Source organism: Vombatus ursinus, unplaced genomic scaffold, assembly GCF_900497805.2.
Source record: "Vombatus ursinus unplaced genomic scaffold, bare-nosed wombat genome assembly UNPS02010461.1, whole genome shotgun sequence".
NCBI lineage: Eukaryota > Metazoa > Chordata > Mammalia > Diprotodontia > Vombatidae > Vombatus > Vombatus ursinus.
Genome location: NW_020950239.1, coordinates 11,037,542 through 11,047,703, shown reverse-complemented (window position 1 = coordinate 11,047,703; position 10,162 = coordinate 11,037,542). Strand labels below are relative to the sequence as shown.

The 10,162-nt window shown below is 41.0% G+C and overlaps 1 long non-coding RNA gene across 1 annotated transcript; it reads left to right on the top strand.

The window, feature by feature from the left end:
* The first annotated feature begins 4,572 nt into the window (after window positions 1-4,572).
* LOC114037678 lies at window positions 4,573-6,757 on the top strand. Its single transcript, XR_003568484.1, has 3 exons — window positions 4,573-4,655; window positions 5,156-5,297; window positions 6,169-6,757. It is a non-coding gene; the product is annotated as an uncharacterized LOC114037678 (long non-coding RNA).
* The last annotated feature ends 3,405 nt before the right edge of the window (window positions 6,758-10,162 follow it).

Below are 10,162 nucleotides of genomic sequence, written 5' to 3'. Positions count from 1 at the left end.
ACTTTTATATTTTGCTAAATGTGTGTGTGCATATATGCATATACATACATATATTCTGGTGGACTTTTATATTTTGTTAAATATGTGAGTGTGTATATATGCATATACATACATATATTCTGGTAGACTTACATCTTGCTAAATATGTAAGTGTGTGCATATATACATGTATGCATATATTCATATATTATGGTAGACTTCTATATTTTGATAAATATGTGAGTGTGTATATACACACACATATATAGATATACATTTTGGAGGACTTTTATATTTTGCTAAATATGTGAGTGTGTACATATATGCATATATACACACATATATTCTGGTGGAGTTTTATATTTTGCTAAATATGTGAGTGTGTCTATACACACACATATGTAGATATATATTTTGGTGGACTTTTATATTTTGCTAAATATGTGAGAGTGTGCATATGTGCATGTATATATATATATATATACATATTGTGGTAGACTTTTATGTTTTGCTAGATAACGTGAATGTGTTGTGTATGTATGCACACACATACACAAACATATATACACCTCAGGCAGCAAGCCGCTTTTCCTGCTCCCTCAAGCAACTAAAGAATTTTAGAAATAGATCTCTGTTCACCCTTCAGCTCTTGAGTAGACACAGAGGCTGCCGGAGTGAACAAAGCCTCCTGGGGGGAGGGGACAGTCAAGCCCTAACAGCTAATACTGTTCTTGTCTTCCATCATCTCCTTGCTACTTTGAACTGGGTTTTGATTGTACAAAAAGAAGGCACATTCTTCATGAGCAATTTAATTTATAGGCAACGTAATTGTATATAATTTTTGTTTCACCCTTTTGAATACTAAAACAATTATACTTTACATCACTTCTTACTGAAACTCTGTTCTGACAAATAAAACCTAGACATTGGGACAACCTGAAAAAGAAAAAAGAAAGAAAGAAAGAATCAACTAGATTCAATCTACATGGATGTCGACTCAGGGTTTACTTGAGGGGTTCTTAAGTTTTTTGGTTGATGAAACCTATGGAAATCTTCTCAGGATGAGGTATGAAATTAAAATTATGCGAATTATATATTTTAAATCATCATTGATGAGTATACTAAACTTCAGCTAGAGATTAGTAAAAATAACGATGATTTCAGGAGTGTCTGAATTCTACCCACTGATCTCTGATTAAGAACCCCAGGTCTGCGGAATAGAGACAATGAAAGTGGGTGGAACACTCCTGAAAACGAGGAAGCTGGATAAGGAAAATGTGGATCACTGATAAGGAATGGACTCTGGGGTTGGGGAAAGCCCCTTCCTTGATGGGGAAAGACGTTTTGAGAGTGATCTAAACAAAGAAAGAGGGGAAAAAAAAAACAAGTAGAAAATAGGAAAGTAATGTTGAGAGGAAATATAAAGGTTACAGTGTACCATAAATAAGAAAAAAAAGAAATAAAACGTCTAAAAGGAAGAGACAGATATAGACACGCACACATGTTTGTCAAACCACCATTTCCTATCCCTTCACTTATACCACTCCCTCATTTTTTTTGAAGTTGACTTTGAGCCTTTTTTCCTAAATTCATTTGCTACCCTAGCCATCCTAGACCTCACCAGCCATTGCAAAGACATTCTCAGTATTAATAGCATCCCTAAAATTACTTGCCCCCTTGACTTTCCACTGTATCCCCTGAAGAAAGACACAAAACCATTCTTTGATTCCACTATAAATTCATAAAACAAATGAAATTGGTGCCTCCTCACAATCCCTTCATGCTTCTCTGACTCCCTATTTCAATCTCCCCCTTCACTGATTGAAACTTTTTCCACTCTTCTCAGGATCCCAATCTTACACCTGTGCCTTCTCATTCTCGACGTTGCCTCTTCCATTTTAAGATTGAGGCTGACCAAAGTGAGATGAATGTCTTGTCTGTTCGGCAAAGGCAAGGTATCTAAATCTGAACTCATTACCCATTTCCCCCAAATCCCCCCCAAAATTCCCCTCTTCTGACTTATATTTTTAATTGCCAGTCACTCAGATTCATAACCTTGAAGTCATTTTTGACACCTTCTCTCTCCATTCTCCATCTTCCCCACCGAATCATTTGGTAAACCCTACTTTTTCTGCCTCAGAAAATGTCTCACCTCCTTTTTTATTCTTATTGCCACTTCTCACCCCTTCTAGGTCTCTCTCTCTTTCTAAAAAAGTTATTTTGCTGCTTTTTTAAAGCCTTGAAATATTTCCTTATATACTACAGCGTTGAATTGGTTCATGTAACACAGAAAAACTAGTTAGACAAAAGCCAGCCCACACAATGACTCCCTCCGATGGCATATGAAACATCCCCCATAAGTAATCTCTGTCCCTTCACAATGAGAAAAGGCAAGTCCGTTTCATGATCGGGTCTCCAGGACCAGAATTGGTCATTATAATTCATCAAAGTTCAGCTGACTCTGGGTGTTGTTTCTGTTTACTGTAGTTACTGTATATGTAGTAGAAGTTGAATTGACCAGTGGGGGCCAGCCCAGGGAATATATGTCCAGAGTTCCCCTGGAAACTTCCCACCAGAGACTTAATGACTCAACATTAGGGCTTCTTGGAGATAATGAACTCCTTAGCTGCTTCTGGTCATGTGATGGCCCAGCCCTGACAGGACTTTGCCCTTTGGTGGAGATAGGGATGAGATTTATGATTTCAGTAGCATAAGGAATGGCACCTCCCAGGTGCCCATACCTACTTTGCAACTTATATGCATAGAGAGTTGCCAGTGACTTGCCTAGGGTCTCACATCTAGCCTGTGCCAAAGTGGGACTTGAACGCAATTTTTCTTGACTCCAAGGTCAGTTGTCTACTCATTATGTCTCACCGACTCTCTGTTGCTTTGGTATGACAAAGAAAAATCTGAGTGATCAATAGGCTCTTCCTTGTGATGACATCAAGCAGGGAGCTCTGTCCTATCTGTTAAAAAGAGGGACAGTTTCTGGTTGGCTTTCTTTTCAACTTTCCAGGTGGCATCATGTAACTACACTTCCAGTGAGGGCTGGGGAAGGGCAGGCCCGTCTATGCCCAGTATCATGGAAACCTTGCCTATGGCAGCTGGGGCAGGGGATCTCCACTGGATGAGTTTGTCCCTGGGGCCCCATGTCTTTTCTACTTCTGCGTTGTTTGTTCCTTCCCAGTCTTAGGTACTTATCTTGAGATGGATATATCCAGGCTGGGAAAGACTTTGTAAATTTAAGAGATCTGGAGATCCCAGGTCCAATGAGTGGTGCTAGCTGGTGCCAAAGGAATCTTCTGCACCAACAAAAGGATTGGCATTTCGTTCTGATGAGCTTTAGTTATCAATAACCTCCCAGCATATTGTAGCAGTGATTAGAAGTTAATTTACCAAATACCGTTTTAAGGTTGTTTTTGTCAAATGTGTGCTTGTAAATGTTCAATGTTTAGCACTGCTTTTGTGTGTAGGAAATAACTACCTCTCCCATACCTGATTCATATTGTACAATGAATAACTTTTCAATTCCCTCTTTTTGAGATAACCGAGAAATGAGTTTAAACCTGAGCCTTAGATAATTTACTCCTGGAATACTAGGATAGGGATTTAATGAACTAAGGTATGTGAGAAAAGGAGGCCTAGTTACACTTTCATTAGAGGCCAGATTTCCCCAAGACTGACCTTGGTCCCAACCACACACATAGGTTCAGAGCAGAGTGACCCCTTAGTGAATAAGGGAGTGGGTACAGTATACCACCCCAGCCACAGTTCCTCGAGGTTGGGTATATATTGTTCTCCTAAATCATAGGATCATTGATTGAGAGTTGGAGGGATCTTAAAAGGCTTAGTTCTGTTTTCTTAACTGTATCAGTTCATATAATTCTTCCCATTTTTCTCTGACTTTGGCTCTTACTTAAATTATTGTAAGAAACTCCTAATCAGCCTCCCAGATTCTAGTGTCTTTCCTTTCTGGTCCTTCCTACTGCCATATTAATCTTCCTAACCTACGTGTATCTTCTGTTAAAAAAAAAAAACAAGCAACTCTTTTTCCCCATTTTCTCCCCGTGTGTTCCATTCTCTTCCATTCAGTTTCCCCTACAACATCTCCAAGACCAATATACTTTTCTTGCCATGTCTCAGCCTACTCCAGTTCACATACCTGAGCACAGCCTTTGCTCAAGCCTTTGTGCCTGGAATGTCTTCTCATGTCTCTACCTGTTGAAATCCTGTCCAATCAGTTTAATTCAGAAAGTATTTATTAAGCACGTATGATGTGCCAGGCACTGTGCTAAGCCCTGGCAATACAAAAAGAGGCAAAAGCAGGACCTGCTCTCAAGGAGCTTACAATCAAAAGAGATAATGTTTGCATAGCACTTAGCACAGCACCTGGCACATCCTATGTGCTTAATAAATGCTCATTCCCTCTCCTCTACCCTTTCCTGACCACCATTTAGTCTTCAAGGCCCTGGTAAAATGCTACTTCTCCTTCCTGAAACCTTCCTTTATTCTCCTAAATAAAAGTGATTGTTTCCTCCTCTAAATTCTTACGGCCCTCTTTACCTCTTGTGTTCAAATTTATGTTATATTTGTAAGGAAACCATGTGAGTCCACTGCTCTCTTTGGAACTCCATCTACAGAAAACTGCATGAACGAGGAGCTTCTGACCACAGGAGGTATGGAAAAGCTCTGAGGAAAGTCTTGTGAGGAACAGGAAACGGGAAGAGGGAGAATGCCAGGGACTAGGTTGGAAGTGATGCCCTAGGCTCCCTTGTTGGCAGAGTAGTACCCTGGTTTATGGTGCTCAGGGCCACAAGAGCAGGAGGAGAGAAGGGGCAATGCCCATGGCGATGGCAGGCAGAAAGAGAAGACATCTGCCATAAGCTGGAGGGCTGAGTGGTGGAGGAGGAGACGTGAGGAAGCTGAGCACCCCGAGGAGAAATGGAGTACCTGCCAAAATGTCCCCAAGCTATGAGATGGATCAGCCAGGCTCTGCTTCTGCTGGACTGGGGACCCAGAAGGGAGTCATCGAGGAGCAAGCTGAAACTCCCAGGAAGCATTTGGAATTTGTGCCAGGAATGTTGCAATTTAATTCAATGTCTGTGATTTATCTCTTGATAAATTTTTTGATTGAATGTTCTATTTGATGTGATTTCATGTGATTCATCGTGGTAAGATCTGGCAGGAATTCGTCTGAGATGGGGGCTCAGTGCTGAGAATTTGAAGAGATGATGGAACCTGATAGAATCACATGCCTGGATGGAACTTTCAGAGGGCCACGTTGGGGGTGAAGGTTCTGGCTACATCTCCATTTGTGGGTAAGTTTTCTTTCCCTATTTCATTGTAAGCTCCCTGAGGGCAGGGACTAATCCAGTAAAGGGCCTCGTTGTGACAGGGGCTGAGAGTAACCACAGTTTGCCATTTCCTTCTCCAGTTCATTTTATAGATGAGGAAACTGAGTCAGATAGGGTGAAGTGATGCCCAGGCTCACACAGCTAGTAAGTGTCTGAAGCCAGATTTGAACTCAGGAAGATGAGTCTTCCTGATTCTATCCACTGTGCTGCCTGGCTGTCCCACAGCTATATTCCACGCAAGTACCCCACTACCATCAATCCAGACTTTACAGAGCCCCCTTATAATTAGTCAGCTCTGATACAATGGAAACTGAAAGACATAAGACCAATATCTGCATTCAATGACTTTCTGACCCTGAAGACTGTGTCCCGCTGCCCACTAATGCTTATACAACATAGTTTAGGGTTCTCTTTCTATCTTAGTTGAAGAATAGGACATGCCCAGCCTGGTTCTCTATTGTGTGGTGGACTGGCACTGACCTCCCTGGGCCATGAGAAGCACAGAACTTCCCACTACCTTCTTCCTCCTTACCAGGAATCATTCTCTTTGAACACTCGGCATCTCTTAGCCAAAGCTCTGAGAGTTGACATGGGGTAGTGACTTTCCATAGCCTATTCTTATTGTTCCCCGGCCTTCTTTGATTGGAAGGAAGAGCTGGGCTTGGAGTTACAAGACCCAAGAATCCCCACATGTCATTAGACCTAATCCTTTGCTTCCACATCTGTGAAATTGAGTTGATCAGTCAAGGAACTACCTAAATCATTGTGCTATTGTGAGGAAAGCCTTTGGAGCCGAAAATGCTGCAAGTGTGAGCCGGCTTTTTGTTCCTTCAAGCCTTGAAATTCCAGCTGAAGTCACCCCAAGGTTCCATTTCTTCCTCCTGAGATGAAAATGGGAAGACCAGCCAAGAAGTTCTGGCCTCAGTGGGGTAGTCTGTGCCTGGTTTGACTTAGAGGAAATGAACCTGAATCCTGCATCAAAGGTGCCATTTTATTCTAACAGACAAAATGTTCTTTCGGTTCCTCTTTACACAGCTGCTCAAAACCCTCCTCCTTCCCAACACCCACCCCAGCAGACCTTAGATCATAAAGCCACAACCCCACACGGTGGTTTTTATCAAAATGTCTACAACTTTCTGTCAGTTACTAATGGCTGAGGATTGGTGATATTCATAGTACCCTCAAATCCACATCAATTAATTCACTTAACAAGCATTTATTAAATGAGTGCTATGTTTTCAGCATTATGATAGATACTGGAGGTACAGATATTAATAGAATACAGTTCCTGTCCTCAAGGAGGTTCCATTTTATAAATGAGGCTAATTGAGGAATTGGTAGAATCTGGTATGGGTTGTAATAGAGTCTGGGTGAGTCTAGGTGGCATGGTGGATAGAGTGCTGGGCCTGGAGTCAAAAAAAAAAACAAACCTGAGTTCAAATCCAGCCTCAGACATTTACTAGCTGTGTGACCTTGGGCATGTTACTTAAAGGTTTCCTCAACTGTAAAATGGGGATAATAATAGCATTTACCTCTCAAGGTTGTTGTGAATATAAAATGAGATATTTGTAAAAGCCGTAGCACAGTGCTTAGCACATAATAGGAGCTTAATAAATGATTATTTCCTTCCTTTCCTCATGAGAATGTGAGCTCCTTGAGGGCAGGGACCATGATTTTTTGCCTTTTTATCCCCAGACACAGCGCCTGGCACACAATAAGCTCTTAATAAATGTAGATAATTTTACATATATACATCCCTATTTGTGTCTAATGGTAGCCATGGGCGCGGAGAAGAAAAAAAAGGAAAAAAAAGAAATTACACGATAATTTAATTGCATATTTAAAAGGAATAGCAAGTTGCACATAATAGATTTGCAGTTTCATGTGCAATCATCTTTTTTATTATACTATGTTATGGAAATGCTTGTTTTATTCCATAAATTAAAAATAAAATAAATTAAAGAAAAAAAGAAATACCTATTGCCTGACTACATTTACATTGTAGTAACCAGCTCACAGCCAGGAGATGCCTAGTAAATTCATTTTTAGTCTCTGGGTTCTTTTTGCATTAGCAGTATGCAAATGAGGGCCCTTCAAAGGAAGAACTCACTTCTCCCGTTCTATGGCCTCAGATGCTCCAGGATACAGAGCTTCTGGTAAATCTGTGGTAGGCTCTAAAAGCTTTAGAAGGCCTCCACACTTGTCTCCTTTCTTGGGCCAGATCTGATCTGAGGCCTGGAAACTTTTCCCTAAACTTCCATCAGAGAGGGGAGGGGATTCCTCTGGGGATTTCTCATGGGACAGTCGTCTGTGATGCTCAGTGGCCAATTCTCAGACACAGCCCAAGTCGCAGAGACGCCTGAGAATCTAAGAATTTCTGCGCTATCTCGATGAAATGTAGCATCTCTGTGGGGGAGGACCTAGACATGAGCCATGTCTGTGTCTTTGTTTAGAGATTTTCCCCTGGAGTTCTATTCTGGAGTATGAGGGTGGGGAAGGAGAGTGATGATCCAGAGAGTACAAGAAAATTCTCTTCTTTGGAGTCAAGCAGCCCCCAGGATGAATACTGGTTCTATGTGAATCCAGAATAAAATTTCATTGTGGGAAGGAGCCCCTTGGGCCACAGGTCCCATCTAGGGTCTTGTCTTGGATTTGAGGGATCGATCTCTAAGCAGATGACTCACAGACCTAGATAGACTCTCCCTCTGCTTCAGCCCCATATCACCCATTGTCTATTAGACATTTCAAACTAGGTATTCTAGAGACGTCTCAAACTCAACATGTCCACAACAGAACTCGTTATCTTTCTTTCCCTCTTCTAAACTTCCCTACTTCTATCAAGGCCATTGACAACTTCCTAATTTCTCAGGTTCATATAGAGTTTTTCTCCACATTCTTTCTCACTCCACGTATCCAATCAATTGACATCTTAACTTCCACAATTTCTCTCACATCTTATCTCTTGGATCCATTTAAACAGCCCCCATCTACGTTCAGGCCCTCATCACCTCTCACCTAGATGATTGCAATGACCTCCTAACTGGGCTTCCTACCTCACAGGGATCCTCAAACCATTTTTAAAAATCCCACAGGATTTCTGTGGGCCTCAGGCACTGTGGTTTTTCCTCAATCCCTCAAGATCTGTTGGGTCCCCCGTGAAAATAAGGAGATGCAGGTAAGGCAAAAACAGCAAAACTAAAAGCCAGGTGTAGCCACCAGGAGGCATCCAGGGTCACACAGCTAGTAAGCGTCAAGTGTTTGGTCTGAGGCCATATTTGAACTCAGGTCCTCCTGACTTCAGGGCTGGTGCTGTATCCACTGTGCCACCCAGCAGCCCCCTAAATTCTTTTCTTTATTGTCTATGTGTGACCAGCAGTAAGTCTGTCAGGCTTTGAGCTACCCCACGTTCTCCCTGCATACCCTGCATACCTGCATACTTTGCATACCCTGCAAATTTTACACACATACATACATACACACAAACACACACACACACACACACACACTCACATTTATATATTATAGATGTGTGTATGTACACACACAACAAAATATATGTAGAGATAGCTCTGAGATATTTATACATAGATATGTATATATGCATGTATACATATATACACATACACACATATATACATGTGCACATATATGTATTTTTATATATTGGTGTACTCTGATATACAGATACACGTATACATGTATATGTGTATCTATATATCAGGACATATATATGTATATCTGTATATCAGGGTACACTTAGATATCGGTGAATATAGTATATAAAAATTAATAACCGTAGTACCATGTACAATCACATGACTCATTCAGCATGGTCACATTAGACTTGCATGTAGCTAGTCATACATATAAAAAAAGCTACATTGTTCATGATGATAACACATGTGACAGCATTGTGTGTGTAAAACTAGTAATACAAGACCCAAGCACAACACTATGCATTCACATATAATGGATAAATAATGAACAATAACAAATACATAAGTCATACGCAGAAACATAGCAATGCACATGATAATACATGCTAACAATGAATAAAACATATTAACAACATTATGACACGCATACATGTATCAAAGAAGCATAATACAACAGTAAAAGTCATATACACCACATAATAAAGTTATGTGTCAGCCACTTATTACGTGCATTCTAGCAATGAGCCTCATAGAGTTGCGTGAGTAGCCATTTTTCCTGAAGCATAAACATACTTGATCACTGGCCAGATAGTCCTACCTGGAGCTTCTCTGTGATCTCCTGAGCTCTTGGGTGGCCCAGGCTGACCAACAGTTCCAGGCTTTATGGGTGCCCTCCATTCCCCATGAACCTCCACAACTTGAATATTTGGCTTTAAGGGGTTGTCTCTTGGTTCAGCCCCCTTCCTCTCTCTCTGAACAGAGCCAGACTGGACTCACTTGACTTCCTTGACCCTCCAGTGGTCACCGATAAACAATTCCTTCTCCACCTGAATCATCATCTTCTGGGTTAGCTAATTCTACTGATCCTTTATATAATTTGCAAGTGATCTTTTTCTTATATTCTGCTTAACTATTAACTTAACTCACTCTCTTTTTCCTCCTTGCCAAGGAATATCACTAGGCATCAGTACGCATTGTCATACACTACAACCGTTGCAATACATTCTCTGAAGGGCTTTGGCCGTTTCTGGGGGCTATTTTGTAAACTGGCAAGTTGACCACTCTTTCAATTACTTCATACTGGTCCACTTCCATTGGTCCACTATTTTTGTATTTCTTTTATACTGAAATTTCTTAGCAGGACTCAGCACCTTGCTGAAGACCCTGATGATC